This window comes from Coregonus lavaretus (genome assembly GCF_964263955.1).
Source record: "Coregonus lavaretus genome assembly, chromosome: 4".
Lineage (NCBI taxonomy): Eukaryota > Metazoa > Chordata > Actinopteri > Salmoniformes > Salmonidae > Coregonus > Coregonus lavaretus.
In genome coordinates, this window is record NC_139991.1 from 44,375,054 (window position 1) to 44,395,367 (window position 20,314).

At 44.2% G+C, this 20,314-nt stretch overlaps 1 long non-coding RNA gene and 1 pseudogene across 2 annotated transcripts; both read left to right on the top strand.

Moving 5' to 3' along the window:
* Positions 1 to 3,008: 3,008 nt before the first annotated feature.
* On the top strand, positions 3,009 to 15,660 carry LOC311127440 (E3 ubiquitin-protein ligase NEURL3-like; annotated as a pseudogene). The gene is made up of 3 exons (XR_014615295.1): positions 3,009 to 3,491; positions 3,578 to 3,728; positions 15,496 to 15,660. The product of XR_014615295.1 is annotated as an E3 ubiquitin-protein ligase NEURL3-like (transcript).
* A 2,084-nt stretch (positions 15,661 to 17,744) lies between these two features.
* On the top strand, positions 17,745 to 18,640 carry LOC311128313. The gene is made up of 4 exons (XR_014613201.1): positions 17,745 to 17,820; positions 17,940 to 18,092; positions 18,195 to 18,261; positions 18,512 to 18,640. It is a non-coding gene; the product is annotated as an uncharacterized lncRNA (long non-coding RNA).
* The last annotated feature ends 1,674 nt before the right edge of the window (positions 18,641 to 20,314 follow it).

Below are 20,314 nucleotides of genomic sequence, written 5' to 3' on the forward strand. Positions count from 1 at the left end.
ACGTCACACTTAGAAGAGCTAACGTCACTGCTGCCTTGCTACTGTATCAGTCCAGTTTGAAGACTCCATGGGGAAGAAGCACAATTCAAGACAGGCAAACCTGAAGAGGATGGAGATCAGTAGGAGCATTGGTAAGAATACAATATTAATATTATGCACATTCTGATGTGTTCATGAACAGATGTCTAGACAGATATAACACGTACATAAATTAAATTAATTAGAAATGTAGATATAATTAGACATTCGAAAGTAAAAATGTATATATCTACCGTTCACGTTGCACAAAAATTATGTAGTTAACTCATATGCATGCTCTCTAGAGAGTGAAACTGAAGATCTGATACTGGCCTTGTGTGTTTTTTTGATGCCAGGTGTCTAAACATACTCACGTGTAATACTTGGTTTGAGTTAATTTCGGAATGAGTCTATTTATTCTAAGCCATACAAAAAAGATATGTAGACTATTTCCTGTAATTGAGTAAATAGCTCGGGTTTTCTAAATGGCTAGAAAATATAGAATAAATACAACAATTAAAAACATCAATTATACAGTTTTGATAAACGCATGCTTCATAACCAGAATGGGATCAAAGCATCCAAGCAAGTGCGGTGAATCATTTGAACTATTTGAAAGGTCTTGAAATAACCGGGTAAAAACTAAGAAAAAATGGCAACTATCAAATGAAACGGTAATTAGGTTAATAACAGGACAGATTTCCATTGTTGTTTGTGTGTAGATGGTGCAGGTAATGAAATGAACATCCAATTCTAAATTTAATAATTTAATAATAAGGGACCAATTATTAGCAAGTATCTAACAAATTATTTAATGAAAGCTGCTGTGAAATGCACCCAGGTAGATGATACCATACAAGCACATACAGTGGAATGTTTGTGGAGTCTTAATATGCAGTACACTATGTACAGAGTATAGAAAACTTGCTTCCCACGTGATCTTGTTAATCATGTACAGCATGGTACCAAGAGGATGTTTCAGAGAAATGGCTTGCATATACAGTGAGGGAAAATGTATTTGATCCCCTGCTGATTTTGTACGTTTGCCCACTGACAAAGAAATGATCAGTCTATAATTTTAATGGTAGGTTTATTTGAACAGTGAGAGACAGAATAACAACAAAAAAATCCAGAAAAACGCATGTCAAAAATGTTATAAATTGATTTGCATTTTAATGAGGGAAATAAGTATTAGACCCCTCTGCAAAACATGACTTAGTACTTGGTGGCAAAACCCTTGTTGGCAATCAGAGGTCAGATGTTTCTTGTAGTTGGCCACCAGGTTTGCACACATCCCAGGAGGGATTTTGTCCCACTCCTCTTTGCAGATCTTCTCCAAGTCATTAAGGGTTCAAGGCTGACGTTTAGCAACTCGAACCTTCAGCTCCCTCCACAGATTTTCTATGGGATTAAGGTCTGGAGACTGGCTAGGCCACTCCAGGACCTTAATGTGCTTCTTCTTGAGCCACTCCCTTGTTGCCTTGGTCGTGTGTTTTGGGTCATTGTCATGCTGGAATACCCATCCACGACCCATTTTCAATGCCCTGGCTGAGGGAAGGAGGTTCTCACCCAAGATTTGATGTTACATGGCCCCGTCCATCGTCCCTTTGATGCGGTGAAGTTGTCCTGTCCCCTTAGCAGAAAAACACCCCCAAAGCATAATGTTTCCACCGCCATGTTTGACGGTGGGGATGGTGTTCTTGGGGTCATAGGCCGCATTCTTCCTCCTACAAACACGGCGAGTTGAGTTGATGCCAAAGAGCTCCATTTTGGTCTCATCTGACCACAACACTTTCACCCAGTTCTCCTCTGAATCATTCAGATGTTCATTGGCAAACTTCAGACGGCCCTGTATATGTGCTTTCTTGAGCAGGGGTCCTTGCGGGCGCTGCAGGATTTCAGTCCTTCACGGCGTAGTGTGTTACCAATTGTTTTCTTGGAGACTATGGTCCCAGCTGCCTTGAGATCATTGACAAGATCCTCCCGTGTAGTTCTGGGCTGATTCCTCACCGTTCTCATGATCATTGCAACTCCACGAGGTGTGATCTTGCATGGAGCACCAGGCCAAGGGAGATTGAAAGTTATTTTGTGTTTCTTCCATTTGCGAATAATCGCACCAACTGTTGTCACCTTCTCACCAAGCTGCTTGGCGATGGTCTTGTAGCCCATTCCAGCCTTGTGTAGGTCTACAATGTTGTCCCTGACATCCTTGGAGAGCTCTTTGGTCTTGGCCATGGTGGAGAGTTTGGAATCTGATTGATTGATTGCTTCTGTGGACAGGTGTCTTTTATACAGGTAACAAGCTGAGATTTGGAGCACTCCCTTTAAGAGTGTGCTCCTAATCTCAGCTCGTTACCTGTATAAAAGACACCTGGGAGCCAGAAATCTTTCTGATTGAGAGGGGGTCAAACACTTATTTCCCTCATTAAAAAGCAAATCAATTTATAACATTTTTTATATAAGCTTTTCTGGATTTTTTTGTTGTTATTCTGTCTCTCACTGTTCAAATAAACCTACCATTAAAATTATAGACTGATCATTTCTTTGTCAGTGGGCAAACGTACAAAATCAGCAGGGGATCAAATACTTTTTTCCCTCACTGTAATAATGTCACGAGACTAATATTGACATGTAATGAAACTGAAACATCAGTAACATGTTCAAATTGAAAGATGAACCCATATTTAGCAAATAATGAAACCATAAACACAAAGACATTTCTGCTTAAGTGTAGTCAACACCATATTATAATAATAAAGTTGATGAATATTCTATACAACACATGAAACGTGTTTAAGGTTTTAAGCAGATTAAACCCATAAACTTCGTCTTCACACATGTTTTGACTTGTCTGCCATCGGCGAGAACGTTTAAAACCTCTGTGTTATCTTTAGGTTTTAAAGGAATGTAGACTTGCCAGGTAAACAATGTCAGCTGATTGGCAGCAAAACATTATAAAACACAATTAAACATAATCTTGTGGACGTCACTGTCTGGGGCCCCTGTCCTTCCACAAAGGGGCCTTGGGGACCAAGGTGTGTCTGAGTCTGGGAGGTAGATGTGTGAAGAGGGACAGTGAGACATTCCAGAATGGTCTGACTTTCAGCAGTTGTCCAATCAGGGTCCAGGAGAAGATACATCTGCGGGTGGAGCGTTGTGACCAACACTGGCATGGAGCTCTGCGGCTGGGTTTCACCATCATACCCCCCTCCTCCTCTGGGACTCTCTTCCCTCCTGCCATGGCCACCCCTGGCCATCCGTGCCCTCCAGCCTCACCATGCCAGGGGCAGAGCTCCGCTTCTGGGTGACCCCTCGAGGAATGCTGGTTTACGAGGTGCCAAATGGTGTGAGGTACCTGCTACTGAAGGGGGTGGATGTGACACGTCCCCTGTGGGCCATGATAGATGTCTACGGGCAGACCAGAGCTGTGCTCCTATTGGGTGAGACACATGGTGAATTTCTTGGTTGATAAAGTAGCTTCTGCAATCTTCTATTTTTAGATAGTGTCACATTAACTAATTGACTGACCAGTGCTTTATGTTATTCCTTCATTTATCAGGATCAGAAATTAAAGACTGTCCCTCCTCCGCCCTCTGTGTCTCATAGGGACAGCTGCATGTGTGTGAACAAGGGTCATCCCTGTTGCACCCCTCAGGTCTACAGGCTTTCTGCTGACCCTATCACTGCCACACAGATAGATTCTTCGAAAGGTTAGTAACTAACTGCATTATTAAAGTCAGGCAGTGCCAGCTCCAGGCATAAGTGACATAAACGGTCGCTTAGGGTCCCCAGCCACGAGGGGGCCCCCGACCAAAATAAATACATTAATTTAATATACATTTTTAGGAACACAGTCGGGGTTTCAACTTACAGTTGAAGTCGGAAGTTTACATTCACCTTAGCCAAATACATTTAAACTCAGTTTTTCACAATTCCTGACATTTAATCCTAGTAAAAATTCCCTGTTTTAGGTCAGTTAGGATCACCGCTTTATTTTAAGAATGTGAAATGTCAGAATAATAGTAGAGAGAATGATTTATTTCAGCTTTTATTTCTTTCATCACATTCCCAGTGGGTCAGAAGTTTACATACACTCAATTAGTATTTGGTAGCATTACCTTTAAATTGTGTCAAATGTTTCGGGTAGCCTTCCACAAGCTTCCCACAATAAGTTGGGTGAATTTTGGCCCATTCCTCCTGACAGAGCTGGTGTAACAGAGTCAGGTTTGTAGGCCTCCTTGCTCACACACGCTTTTTCAGTTCTGCCCACAAATGTTCTATAGGATTGAGGTCGGGGCTTTGTGATGGTCACTCCAATAGCTTGACTTTGTTGTACTTAAGCCATTTTGCCACAACTTTGGAAGTATGCTTGGGGTCATTGTCCATTTGGAAGACCCATTTGCGACCAAGCTTTAACTTCCTGACTGATGTCTTGAGATGTTGCTTCAATATATCCACATAATCTTCCTTCCTCATGATGCCATCTATTTTGTGAAGTGCACCAGTCCCTCCTGCAGCGAAGCACCCCCACAGCATGATGCTGCCACCCCCATGCTTCACGGTTGGGATGGTGTTCTTCGGCTTGCAATCAACCCCCTTTTTCCTCCAAACATAATGATGGTCATTATGACCAAACAGTTCTATTTTTGTTTCATCAGACCAGAGGACATTTCTCCAAAAAGTACAATCTTTGTCCCCATGTGCAGTTGCAAACCGTAGTCTGGCTTTTTTATGGCGGTTTTGGAGCAGTGGCTTCTTCCTTGCTGAGCGGCCTTTCAGGTTATGTCGATATAGGACTCGTTTTACTGTGGATAGAAATACTTTTGTACCTGTTTCCTCCAGCATCTTCACAAGGTCCTTTGCTGTTGTTCTGGGATTGATTTGCACTTTTCGCACTAAAGTACTTTCATCTCTAGGAGACAGAACGCGTCTCCTTCCTGAGCGGTATGGCGGCTATGTGTTCACATGGTGTTTATACTTGCGTACTATTGTTTGTACAGATGAACGTAGTACCTTCAGGCGTTTGCAAATTGCTCCCAAGGATGAACCAGACTTGTGGAGGTCTACAATGTTTTTTCTGAGGTCTTGGCTGATTTCTTTTGATTTTCCCATGATGTCAAGCAAAGAGGCACTGAGTTTGAAGGTAGGTCTTGAAATACATCCACAGGTACACCTCCAGTTGACTCAAATGATGTCAATTAGCCTATCAGAAGCTTCTAAAGCCATGACATCATTTTCTGGAATTTTCCAAGCTGTTTAAAGGCACAGTCAACTTAGTGTATGTAAACTTCTGACCCACTGGAATTGTGATACAGTGAATTATAAGTGAAATAATCTGTCTGTAAACAATTGTTGGAAAAATTACTTGTGTCATGCACAAAGTAGATGTCCTAACCAACTTGCCAAAACTATAGTTTGTTAACAAGAAATGTGTGGAGTGGTTGAAAAACGGGTTTTAATGACTCCAACCTAAGTGTATGTAAACTTCCGACTTCAACTGTACTGTTGAGAATTAGAATAGTAGCTTACACAAGGTGCAATTTTGAAATTTGGTTGTGCATCAGCAGTTTTTTTCTTATGTCAGTCATTGACAGTCACTCAATTAGCCATGTCAGCTAACAGTTTTTAGATTGGTAAATTAGTCTAGCCAGCTATATAAGTTTGTAGTAATCATGGCCGAATACCCATCAGGCACGCAGAGCATGTGCCCAATGGCCCTGACCTCCCCCATTGATTTTGTTAGTCACTCTCACTCAGATATCATTATATACAGTGGATATAAAAAGTCTACACACCCCTGTTAAAATGCCAGGTTTTTGTGATGTAATAGGATGAGACAAAGATAAATCATGTCAGAACTTTTTCCACCTTTAATGTGACCTATAACGTGAACAATTCAATTGAAAAACAAACTGAAATCTTTGAGGAGGAAAAATGAAAGTGTGCACACCTGTCAGTGGCTGATGTGGATGTGGTGTAGGAGTCAGGCGCAGGACACAGAAGCTACTTCCAACAGACTTTACTGGAAGACACGACAAATACAAAGTAAAGGGCCTCAACAAAACAAGGAGGCGAGCGATTACGCAACAGTGCGCAAAAATCTCCAAAGGCACAAAATACGCAAAAGTGCGTCAGTACTCTAAACACTAAGAGCAAAATACCAGCACCTACGGACAGGCGGAACATTTACACACAACTCACTACAAACAAAACGAGACACTTATAGGGAACATAATTAACACAAAAAGGAAACAGGTGTACAAGGAAGACAAAACCAAACAAACATCGATAACATTCAACAGTGGCATCTAGTACTCCGGGGACAATGAACGCCGAAGCCTGCCCGAGCAAGGAGGAGGAGCAGCCTCGGCCGAAACCGTGACAGTACCCCCCCCCCCTTGACGCGCGGCTCCAGCCGTGCGCCGACCCCGGCCTCTGGGACGACCAGGAGGACGCAGAGCAGGGCGTGTGGGATGACCACGGTGGAACTCAGTCAGGAGAGATGGGTCTAAGATGTCCCTCCTCGGCACCCAGCACCGTTCCTCCGGGCCGTACCCCTCCCACTCCACGAGATATTGGAGACCCCCCATCCGGCGTCTTGAATCCAAGATAGACCGAACTGTGTACGCCGGAGCCCCCTCGATGTCCAATAGGGGCGGAGGAGTCTCTCTTATCTCACAGTCCTGGAGTGGACCAGCTACCACCGGCCTGAGAAGAGACACATGGAATGAGGGGTTAATGTGATAATCAATAGGCAGTTGTAACCTGTAACACACCTCGTTCAATCTCCTCAGGACTTTAAATGGCCCCACAAACCGCCGACCCAGCTTCCGGCAGGGCAGGCGGAGGGGCAGGTTTCGAGTCGAGAGCCAGACTCGATCTCCAGGTGCGTACACCGGACCCTCACTGCGGTGGAGATCGGCGCTCGCCTTTTGTCGACGGATGGCCGACGTCTCTTCCGAGCGCCGCACCCACTCATCCACCGCAGGAGCCTCGATCTGGCTCTGATGCCAAGGTTACCCTAACACACATTGCAAAGGGGTTAGGTTGGTGGAGGAGTGGCGGAGAGAGTTCTGTGCCATCTCTGCCCAGGGGATATACCTTTCCCACTCCTCCGGCCGGCCCTGGCAATAAGATCTCAGAAACCTACCCACATCCTGGTTCACTCTTTCTACCTGCCCATTGCTCTCTGGGTGGTACTCCGAGGTAAGGCTCACTGAGACCCCCAAGCGCTCCATGAACGCCCTCCAGACTCTGGAGGTGAACTGGGGACCTCGATCAGACACGATATCCTCGGGCACCCCGTAGTGCCGAAAGACGTGGGTGAACAGTGCCTCAGCGGTCTGTAGGGCAGTAGGAAGACCCGGCATTGGAAGGAGACGACAGGCCTTAGAGAACCGATCCACAACGACCAGTATTGTGGTATTCCCCTGAGAGGGGGGAAGGTCTGTAACGAAATCCACCGAGAGGTGAGACCAGGGTCGTTGTGGAACGGGCAGGGGTTGTAACTTCCCCCTGGGCGGGTGTCTAGGCGCCTTACACTGGGCGCACACCGAGCAGGAGGAGACATAAACCCTCACATCCCTGGCTAACGTTGGCCACCAGTACTTAGCGCTAAGGCAGTGCACCGTCCGGCCAATACCTGGATGTCCAGAGGAGGGGGACGTATGAGCCCAATAAATCAGCCGATCCCGAACCTCGAGCGGAACGTACGCCCGACCCACAGGACACTCTGGGGGACTAGGGTCTGTACGCAACAACCACTCGATCTCCGCATCGACCTCCCACACCACCGGTGCCACCAGACAAGACTCCGGCAGTATGGGAGTGGGCTCAATGGACCTCTCCTCTGTGTCATACCACCGGGACAGGGCGTCTGCCTTACCGTTCTGGGACCCAGGGATGTACGTTATTTTAAATACGAACCGGGTTAGAAACATGTTCCACCGAGCCTGACGAGGGTTCAATCTCCTAGCTGCCCGGATGTACTCCAGGTTACGGTGGTCAGTCAAAATGAGAAAAGGGTGTTGAGCCCCCTCAAGCCAATGCCTCCACACCTTTAGGGCCTGTACCACGGCTAACAGCTCCCTGTCCCTTACGTCATAATTCCGCTCCGCTGGGCTGAGCTTCTTGGAATAAAAAGCACAGGGGCGGAGTTTAGGTGGCGTGCCGGACCGTTGCGACAGTACGGCCCCTACACCGGCCTCTGACGCGTCCACCTCTACCTGGAATGGTAAAGAGGGGTCTGGATACGCCAGCACCGGAGCCGAAGTAAACAGGTCCTTCAGCCTCCCAAATGCCCTGTCCGCCTCAGCTGACCACTGCAAACGCAACGGACCCCCCTTCAGCAGGGACGTTATGGGAGCTGCCACCTGTCCAAAACCCCGGATAAACCTCCGGTAGTAATTGGCAAAACCCAAGAACTGCTGCACCTCTTTAACCGTGGTTGGGGTTTGCCAATTACGCACGGCTGACACACGGTCAACCTCCATCCTGACACCTGACGCGGACAACCGATAACCCAAAAAGGAGACAGACTCCTGGAAAAACAGACATTTCTCTGCCTTGACATACAAGTCGTGCTCCAACAGCCTCCCCAACACTCGGCGCACCAGGGCTACATGCTCGGCTCGGGTAGACGAGTACACTAGAATGTCGTCAATGTACACGACCACACCTTGCCCATGCATGTCCCGGAAGATCTCGTCCACAAAGGATTGGAAGACTGAAGGAGCATTCATTAACCCGTATGGCATGACTAGATACTCGTAATGACCCGAGGTGGTACTAAATGCTGTCTTCCATTCATCTCCCTCCCTAATGCGCACCAAGTTGTAGGCGCTCCTGAGATCCAGTTTTGTGAAGAAACGCGCTCCGTGCAATGATTCCGTCATAGTCGCAATCAGAGGGTGTGTAAATCTGTCAGTGGCTGATGTGGATGTGGTGTAGGAGTCAGGCGCAGGACACAGAAGCTACTTCCAACAGACTTTACTGGAAGACACGACAAATACAAAGTAAAGGGCCTCAACAAAACAAGGAGGCGAGCGATTACGCAACAGTGCGCAAAAATATCCAAAGGCACAAAATACGCAAAAGTGCGTCAGTACTCTAAACACTAAGAGCAAAATACCAGCACCTACGGACAGGCAGAACATTTACACACAACTCACTACAAACAAAACGAGACACTTATAGGGAACATAATTAACACAAAAAGGAAACAGGTGTACAAGGAAGACAAAACCAAATAAACATTGATAACATTCAACAGTGGCAACTAGTACTCCGGGGACGATGAACGCCGAAGCCTGCCCGAGCAAGGAGGAGGAGCAGCCTCGGCCGAAACCGTGACAACACCCTTAAACTAATACTTTGTTGAAGCACCTTTTGATTTTATTACAGCACTCAGTCTTTTTGGGTAGGAGTCTATTAGCATAGCACATCTTGTCGTGGCAATATTTGCCCACTCTTCTTTGCAAAAGCGCTCCAAAACTGTCAGATTGCGAGGACATCTCCTGTGCACAGCCCTCTTCAGATCACCCCAGAGATGTTCAATTGGATTCAGGTCTGGGCTCTGGCTGGGCCATTCCAAAACGTTAATCTTCTTCTGGTGAAGCCATGCTTTTGTGGATTTGGATGTGTGCTTTGGGTCGTTGTCGTGCTGAAAAGTGAACTTCATCTTCAGCTTTCTAACGGACGCCTGAAGGTTTTGTGCCAAAATTGCCTGGTATTTGGAACTGTTCATAATTCCCTCCACCCTGACTAATGCCCCGGTTCCAGCTGAAGAAAAACAGCCCCAAAGCATGATGCTGCCACCACCATGCTTCACTGTGGGTATGGTGTTCTTTGGGTGATGTGCGGTGTTGTTTTTTGCGCCAAACATACCTTTTGGAATTATGGCCAAAAAGTTCAACCTTGGTTTCATCAGACCATAACACATTTTCCCATGTGCTTTTGGGGGACTTGATATTTGTTTTTGCAAACTTCAGCCGGGCTTGGATGTTTTTCTTTGTAAGAAAAGGTGTATCGCACCCACTGTGAAATTTGGTGGAGGATCGGTGATGATCTGGGGGTGCTTCAGCAAGGCTGGAATCGGGCAGATTTGTCTTTGTGAAGGACGCATGAATCAAGCCACGTACAAGGTTGTCCTGGAAGAAAACTTGCTTCCTTTTGCTCTGGCATTGTTCCCCAACTCTGAGGATTGGTTTTTCCAGCAGGACAATGCGCCATGCCACACAGCCAGGTCAATCAAGGTGTGGATGGAGGACCACCAGATCAAGACCCTGTCATGGCCAGCCCAATCTCCAGACCTGAACCCCATTGAAAACTTATGGAATGTGATCAAGAGGAAGATGGATGGTCACAAGCCATCAAACAAAGCTGAGCTGCTTGAATATGTGTGCCAGGAGTGGCATAAAGTCACCCAACATCAATGTGAAAGACTGGTGGAGAGCATGCCAAGACGCATGAAAGCTTTGATTGAAAATCAGGGTTATTCATTTTACATTTACATTTTAGTCATTTAGCAGACACTCTTATCCAGAGTGACTTACAGTTAGTGAGTGCAATCATTCTTTTTTTCTTTTTCATACTGGCCCCCTGTGGGAATCGAACCCACAACCCTGGCGTTGCAAACGCCATGCTCTACCAACATTTGACCAGGATCTCTAGTGGCACAGCTAGCACTGCAATGCAGTGCCTTAGACCACTGCGCCACTCGGAAGACCACCCAATATTGATTTCTGAACTCTTCCTAAGTTAAAACATTACTATTGTGTTGTTTAAAAATGAACATGAACTGCATTTTTTGTTATTTTGACCAGTTGTCATTTTCTCCAAATAAATGCTTTAAATGACAATATTTTTATTTGGAATTTTGGAGAAATGTTGTCAGTAGTTTATAGAATAAAACAAAAATGTTATTTTTACCCAAACACATACCTATAAATAGTAAAACCAGAAAAACTGATAATTTTGCAGTGGTCTCTTAATTTTTTCCGCAGCTGTGTATATATATATATTCGAGATTCTTCAAATAGCCACCCTTTGCCTTGATGAAAGCTTTGCACACTCTTGGCATAAAATATATTTCGATTTGTTTAACACTTTTTTGGTTACTACATTATTCCATATGTATTATTTCATAGTTTTGATGTCCTCACTATTATTATAAACTCAGCAAAAAAAGAAATGTCCCTTTTTCAGGACCCTGTCTTTCAAAGATAATTCGTAAAAATCTAAATAACTTCACAGATCTTCATTGTAAAGGGTTTAAACACTTTTTCCCATGCTTGTTCAATGAACCATAAACAATTAATGAACATGCACCTGTGGAACGGTCATTTAGACACTGACAGCTTACAGACGGTAGGCAATTAAGGTCACAGTTATGAAAACTTAGGACACTAAAGAGGCCTTTCTACTGACTCTGAAAAACACCAAAAGAAAGATGCTCAGGGTCCCTGCTCATCTGCGTGAACGTGCCTTAGGCATGCTGCAAGGAGGCATGAGGACTGCAGATGTGGCCAGGGCAATAAATTGCAATGTCTGTACTGTGAGATGCCTAAGACAGCACTACAGGGAGACAGGACGGACAGCTGATCGTCCTCACATTGGCAGACCACGTGTAACCACACCTGCACATGATTGGTACATCCGAACATCACACCTGCGGGACAGGTACAGGATGGCAACAACAACTGCCCGAGTTACACCAGGAACGCACAATCCCTCCATCAGTGCTCTGACTGTCTGCAATAGGCTGAGAGGGGCTGGACTGAGGGCCTGTAGGCCTGTTGTAAGGCAGGTCCTCACCAGACATCACCGGCAACAACGTCGCCAATGGGCACAAACCCACCGTCGCTGGACCAGACAGGACTGGCAAAAAGTGCTCTTCACTGACGAGTCGCGGTTTTGTCTCATCAAGGGTGATGGTCGGATTCACGTTTATCGATGAAGGAATGAGCGTTACACCGAGGCCTGCACTCTGGAGCGGGATCGATTTGGAGGTAGAGGGTCCGTCATGGTCTGGGGCGGTGTGTCACAGCATCATCGGACTGAGCTTGTTGTCATTGCAGGCAATCTCAACGCTGTGCGGTACAGGGAAGACATCCTCCTCCCTCATGTGGTACCCTTCCTGAAGGCTCATTCTGACATGACCCTCCAGCATGAAAATCCCACCAGCCAAACTGCTCGTTCTGTGGAATGTCAGTATTCTGCCATGGCCAGCGAAGAGCCCGGATCTCAATCCCATTGAGCATGTCTGGGACCTGTTGGATCGGAGGGTGAGGGCTAGGGCCATTGCCCCCAGAAATGTCTGGGAACTTGCAGTTGCCTTGGTGGAAGAGTGGGGTAACATCTCACAGCAAGAACTGGCAAATCTGGTGCAGCCCATGAGGAGGAGATGCACTGCAGTACTTAATGCAGCTGGTGGCCAGACCAGATACTGACTGTTACTTTTGATTTTGACCCCCCCTTTGTTCAGGGACACATTATTCAATTTCTGTTAGTCACATGTCTGTGGAACTTGTTCAGTTTATGTCTCAGTTGTTGAATCTTGTTATGTTCATACAAATATTTTCAAATGTTAAGTTTGCTGAAAATAAATGCAGTTGACGTTTATTTTTTTGTTGAGTTTACAATGTTGAAAATTGTAAATATAAAGAAAAACCCTGGAATGAGTAGGTGTGTCCGAACTTTTGACTGGTACTGAAATATATATACAGTGAGGGGAAAAAAGTATTTGATCCCCTGCTGATTTTGTACGTTTTCCCACTGACAAAGACATGATCAGTCTATAATTTTAATGGTAGGTTTATTTGAACAGTGAGAGACAGAATAACAAAAAAAATCCAGAAAAACGCATGTCAAAAATGTTATAAATTGATTTGCATTTTAATGAGGGAAATAAGTATTTGACCCCTCTGCAAAACATTACTTAGTACTTGGTGGCAAAACCCTTGTTGGCAATCACAGAGGTCAGACGTTTCTTGTAGTTGGCCACCAGGTTTGCACACATCTCAGGAGGGATTTTGTCCCACTCCTCTTTGCAGATCTTCTCCAAGTCATTAAGGTTTCGAGGCTGACATTTGGCAACTCGAACTTTCAGCTCCCTCCACAGATTTTCTATGGGATTAAGGTCTGGAGACTGGCTAGGCCACTCCAGGACCTTAATGTGCTTCTTCTTGAGCCACTTTTTTGTTGCCTTGGCCGTGTGTTTTGGGTCACAGTCATGCTGGAATACCCATCCACAACCCATTTTCAATGCCCTGGCTGAGGGAAGGAGGTTCTCACCCAAGATTTGACGGTACATGACGCCGTCCATCGTCCCTTTGATGCGGTGAAGTTGTCCTGTCCCCTTAGCAGAAAAACACCCCCAAAGCATAATGTTTCCACCTCCATATTTGACGGTGGGGATGGTGTTCTTGGGGTCATAGGCAGCATTCCTCCTTCTCCAAACATGGAGAGTTGAGTTGATGCCAAAGAGCTTGATTTTGGTCTCATCTGACCACAACACTTTCACCCAGTTCTCCTCTGAATCATTCACATGTTCATTGGCAAACTTCAGACGGCCCTGTATATGTGTTTTCTTGAGCAGGGGGACCTTGCGAGCGCTGCAGGATTTCAGTCCTTCACGGTGTAGTGTGTTACCAATTGTTTTCTTGGTGACTATGGTCCCAGCTGCCTTGAGATCATTGACAAGATCCTCCCGTGTAGTTCTGGACTGATTCCTCACCGTTCTCATGATCATTGCAACTCCACGAGGTGAGATCTTGCATGGAGCCCCAGGCCGAGGGAGATTGACAGTTATTTTGTGCTTCTTCCATTTGCGAATAATCGCACCAACTGTTGTCACCTTCTCACCAAGCTGCTTGGCGATGGTCTTGTAACCCATTCCAGCCTTGTGTAGGTCTACAATCTTGTCCCTGACATCCTTGGAGAGCTCTTTGGTCTTGGCCATGGTGGAGAGTTTGCAATCTGATTGATTGATTGCTTCTGTAGACAGGTGTCTTTTATACAGGTAACAAGCTGAGTTTAGGAGCACTCCCTTTAAGAGTGTGCTCCTAATCTCAGCTCGTTACCTGTATAAAAGCCACCTGGGAGCCAGAAATCTTTCTGATTGAGAGGGGGTCAAATACTTATTTCACCTCATTAAAATGCAAATCAATTGATAACATTTTTTATGTGTTTTTCTGGATTATTTTGTTGTTATTCTGTCTCTCACTGTTCAAATAAACCTACCATTAAAATTATAGACTGATCATTTCTTTGTCAGTGGGCAAACGTACAAAATCAGCAGGGGATCAAATACTTTTTTCCCTCACTGTGTGTATATATATATATATATATATATATATATATATGTGACACGTATTTATGCCAAAATAACATGTAAAATAACATGCAAAACAGGCAAGCCCAACCCCCCCCCCCCCCCCCCAATTTTTAAAAATATATTTATTTGGGGGGGGGGGCTTGCCTGTTTTGCGTGTTATTTTGGCATTAATACGTGTCACATATCAGTTTGCAAACTATCTAAAAATAAAAAATAAAAAAAGACAAAAAAAAAAGCTTTCTTGAGTAAGGCAGCTCCAGAATGCAGGTGTTTCAGCCTAGCTCAGTGCTTTCTGTGGTGGTGGGGCAGCCAGCAGAAAATACGGAGCGTAGGTGTTGGTAATGTTCTCTAGTTGTGCCATGATTATCTCAGTGTTCTGTCACTCGTGGGGACAGTACGTCACCGCCAAGTCTGAGGGTAGAGCTAAAAAATTCAAGCCCCTTGGGTGCTGCCATAGAGTTACATTAGAAGTGCCCATCTAAGAAGGCTCAAGGTCATTGGCCACAGATAAAATGACGTCAAATCACGTTATATCTACAGTAGCTTTGATTGGACTAATCATGTAAACATCATACTTTCAAAATATTAGCTAGCAGTCATCGTGAATCAAGTCGACAATCTACTGGCAAATCCCTTTTAATCCTTGTCATATGAAGAGAAATAATGAAGGGAAATTATAGGAACAAGTATCGGTGCTCATTGGCCATTGGACATAAACATTACACAAGAAGTTGGAAATCACAAATTCAACAATGAGTGGTTTGGAAGGAATCAGTGACAGTGGCTAACTGCAAGCATTGCAAAGCAATCACTAGCCTGCTATTCAGTGGAGTGGCTGTGTGGTCCCAAATCTGGGATTAAGGGTCTCTTTTCCAAGTTTAAAACATTCAACATTGGTCATGCTGTCAATGAAGCATGATTTGTGCCGTGCTCAAAACAACTGTTATCTCGGAACTGCGGAAACTTGACTTCAGTGAGTTCAAGACAACTGGGAACTTGGGGAAGAAATTAGCCAGACTGGGAAAATACGTTTTGAACGGTCATCCAACTCGTAATTGTAAATCTGGAACTCGGGCCTCTTTCTAGAGCTATGACCTGAAGTTCAATGACGTCATCATGATTCGACCTTGTTTTTTTTTCAGAGTTCCCAGTTGTCTTGAAAGAACCATAAATCCAGAGAATGCCAGACTTTGATTACAAAATTTGCCCACGAAGGACCGCCGCGCCACCTTCCTGTTCAAGTGAGCACAGCACAACAAGGTGAGTCCAAAAAATGTATTGTATGCTGCTGCATAAATGATGTAATATGCCAGGGAGATATGTATACTGAAGATAAGAAAGTAATACTAAGTGTATGTTGTGTAGTAAGCTGTTAGTAGCCCATGTGCCTCACCCTAATAATTTGGTCAATTTTCCCATCATAACTTAGCATACTGTTCTGACTTGGTGGTGCACATTTAGCCTATAACTGTTTTAGAGAAATGTCATAATCGAATATTGTAAGAGCTTTCATTGTCTGCTTATATGCCCCCTTTATTTATCCTACGGTTCTGACTTGATGTACAGGGAGAATACTGTAAGAATGACCCATGTTCTGAATTCTGTCACTGTACATTTCAAAAGTGCTAAAGAAATAGTTATATTGACTACGTCCGTCCTAGCTCGGTCATTAATGTCTTAATCGAAATTACGGATTGCCTCTTATCCGCTTGTCGTCCCGTTATGCCATAGTTTGTACATCTCAATTGTCATTAGAAACCACATTTGTTTAAGCAAGTCAGCCATATCAGCTATGTTTTTTTTAAAGGCAGTAAATTAGGCTAAATGAACTGTTTCGCTGCAGACAAGGCTCCGCTGATAGCCAGGTGTAGCAGTGGTATGGTGTTGGGACTGCTGTTGGGACTCTGCTGTTGGGGCAGCTTTATGTAGGCCCTAACAGTTTGTGGGCACAGTTTGTCACCATTCTAGGGCAATTCATGTATTGTTTAGTGTTGTGATGTGTAGTGATTTTGCTGGCATGCATCCCACTTTATTTATTTTTTTGCTCCACCAAGATTTACATGCTAAAATCGGCACTGCTACAAACACAGTTTCTATACTAGGCTACAGCAGAGATCTTGTGCAACTTCGGTGTGCACTGTGCAGTAGGTGCGCCGACTGTACCAGCCGGCGCAACGCACTATGCAGCAACCGTTGGGCGGGTTTACGGTGCCACTATGTTGAATACGAAGTACTAACAATGAAAGGTAACTTGCACATTACAGAGTAAATTGAAACATGTCTGTAACTGTGAACAAACATCGGTTTGCTAATCTCCCTTTTATTATATTACTTTTATTCACTTACAATACTTTGGCCCACGGAAAGTTTGTTCAAGACTCACAAGGGCCGGTGGAGCAGCCTTATCACTTTCTGGAAGTGAACCTGCACGTAATCAGTACCCTAATTGGCTCAGGGCAGTCTCAGGGCTTGGACCTGGATACAGGTCGTGGTTCTCTATTAGTCTTCAACTGTCTCCAAGCTTACCTACATGACAAGGCAGGTGAGATTAATATTTTGTTGAATTTAAAGCACTATCTATTCATATTTGTCAAATAAATAATGATTCGCTATTCCTGGCTATGACATATCTAATGTTGTTTATGCTACATGAGTTTTGTCCTTTTTGAGTATTTTGCTATAAACAAGAAGCATAAGCATTTGTAATTCATGTGGAAGGGAAGGCAGTGCAATAATAAAAATAGTTTATTAGGCAGACATTGTAAAAGTAATGTCATATGTCTGGGTTAAATTCCACAAACATAAGGCTTTAACTCTGTGTTATATATTACTCTATTATAAACTGGGTGGTTCGAGCCCTGAATGCTGATTGGCTGACAGCCATGGTATATCAGACCATATACCACGGGTATGACAAAAAAAACATGTTTTACTGCTCTAATTACGTTGGTAACTAGTTTATAATAGCAATAAGGTACCTCGGGGGTTTGTGGTATATGGCCAATATACCATGGCTAAGGGCTGTATCCAGGCACTCCGTGTTGCGTCGTGCTTAACAGCTCTTAGCCGTGGTATATTGGCCATATACCACACCCCCTCGTGCCTTATTGCTTAAGTGTATACCAGTAAGTCTACTTACTGACAGAGATACAATCTTTGGGGAACGTTATGTACAGATGTTCTTGGGTGGAGGCTTCATATCTCATAAGTGCATGGGTGCTTGTAAGTCGCTCTGGATAAGAGCGTCTGCTAAATTATGTAAATGTAATGTAAATGTGCTCAGCTGCCGTAACCACGCTCTTTGCTGTATCTGCGTTATATCACACAGTTAAAAAGACGCAAGCTCACTTGTCAGGTCACTGGATTTACTTAGCTTGCTCTGTTTCCTCTACCTCTGACCCTGATGACATCATGGTGACCCTGACTGGACCTCCTCCATGGGGCTTCCGCCTCTAACTGTCACCAAGGTAGCTGCAAACACAGACTGTACTGCCACACACACTACACAAATGAACAGATACAACATTCTTAATTTAGTAAAATGTCAGTGTCTTTTCTCACACAGTGTCTTTATCTACAACTTCAGGTGAATGGGTTAATCAAAGCTGAGCTGGCTAACTAGTGAGTGGGTGATATCATAGTGGAGATACATGGAGAGAGTACTGCAGGGATGCTGCATGTGCAGGCTCAGAAAAACAGCAAGGAATCCAGACCCCCAGTTTACACTCCTCATAGACAGGTAGGCTGAGAAAGAGAAGAGTTATGTATTCACTTCATGAGCGTATTGTAAACGGATGACTGGGTTCTGTTCACTTTGTTTCTCTCTGTCCCTTCATGACAGACCTAAAACAGTATTTGGACTGACCAGAAGGGTGGCTTTTCCTCAGGACTTAGTCTGTCATAACCAGGTTGGTTCTTTTACTGTGTGTTTACTGTAAAGTGATTTATTGAAACAGATCTTTGTTATGTGCTGTATTTCTGATATACATTTTATATAGATATGACTATACTCTATACAGATTGAAGCAGCTATAGGCAGTTTAGAAAGCATTCAAGTATATGTTTTTAATGATTTAATAATGTCTCTAGATTGCTGCATCAAATGTTTTAGAAGCGAGTCAACAGAGTAATACAGCAAACTAAAATATTCCATCACAGCGCCGGTACAGAAAGTTCTGCCCAGTTTGATTTCCGTACCTAACATACTTTCCATGATTCCTGTGGACAGGAAGATCATATCCCCAACAACAGCAAGAGGTGACTGATTCAGGACAGTAAATCGATGATCGTAGTCAACAGATTGTGATTTAAAGTAATTTGCTGCCCCCATGTGGCTACTCTTTAAAGTGTCCCTTGCAGGGAGAGGTGATGCTTCCAATTACTGTATGCATTTTTATTACCTAAAGGTAACGCATCTGTACATGGTGTATAATGAGTGTCATAATTGCATCATTATTTGCCGCTCCCTCCCATTTGTCACAGTTGTGATGTCCCCAGGCAGTGGTATCCTCTTCTGGACAGAAAATCCAGGGCAGGAGAAAGACACCCACAGCCCCTCAGCAGTCTTAACACTTTCCGCCTGAAAGAGGAGGTGCTGGAGGAAGACTGTAGAAGTGAGACAATTTATAGGTCAAACTTAGCATTCACTTCAGTCCTGTTTCTTCTACCTTTTTTGGACACACTAAGAGGTTATCTGTGAGAACAGATAGGGAGTTAATTGTAGTGTGAATGATTTCGGCAGAGGACTGATTTTCCTTTTGTCTGCGGTCTATGTGTGTGGTCAGATGCAGCCACCCAGCAACACCTTCCTGTTGAAAGTGTAGAGGTTCCGCAAAAGAGAAAGCTGTGGAACTCTCATCGTGTAAGAATATGACCCTGCTCTTGGTCTCCAGTAAAATAAAGCTGGTAGAGCACGGCGCTTGTAATGCTAAGGTAGTGGGTTCGATCCCCGGGACCACCCATACACAAAAAATAAAAAATAAATAAAAAATGTATGCACGCATGACTGTAAGTTGCTTTGGATAAAAGTGTCTGCTAAATGGCATATAATTATTATTATTATATTCACTTTCTTCTCATGAGAAGAAAGTGAATATAATAATAATAATTATATGCCATTTAGCAGACACTTTTATCCAAAGCAACTTACAGTCATGCGTGCATACATTTTTTATTTATTTTTTATTTATGCCAATTATTGTGTCACAAGTATTTTGAAATACCTTTTTTGAACTTTTCTAGTAAAGCCTTCACACGGAGTAAATAGTCAGCTAACAAACTGTCCAAAGTACAAACTTAGTGCATTCAGAAAGAATTCAGACCCCTTGACTTTTTCCACATTTTGTTACGTTACAGCTTTATTCTAAAATGGATTAAATCGTTTTCTTTCCCTCATCAATCTACACACAATACCCCATAATGACAAAGCAAAAACAGATTTTCAGAAGTTTTTAGAAATGTATACAAAATAAATAATGGAAATATTACATTTACATAAGTATTCAGACCCTATACTCAGTACTTTGTTGAAGCACCATTGGCAGCGATTACAGCCTCAAGTCTTCTTGGGTATGACGTTACAGGCTTGGCACACCTGTATTAGGGGAGTTTCTCCCATTCTTCTCTGCAGATCCTCTCAAGCTCTGTCAGGCTGGATGGGGAGCGTCGCTTCACAGCTATTTTCAGGTCTCTCCAGAGATATTCGATCGGGTTTAAGTCCGGGCTCTGGCTGGGCCACTCAAGGACATTCAGAGACTTGTCCCGAAGCCACTCCTGCGTTGTCTTGGCTGTGTGCTTAGGGTCGTTGTCCTGTTGGAAGGTGAACCTTCGCCCCAGTCTGAGGTCCTGAGCACTCTGGAGCAGGTTTTCATCAAGGATCTTTCTGTACTTTGCTCCGTTCATCTTTCCCTCGATCCTGACTAGTCTCCCAGTCCCTCCCGCTGAAAAACATCCCCATAGCAT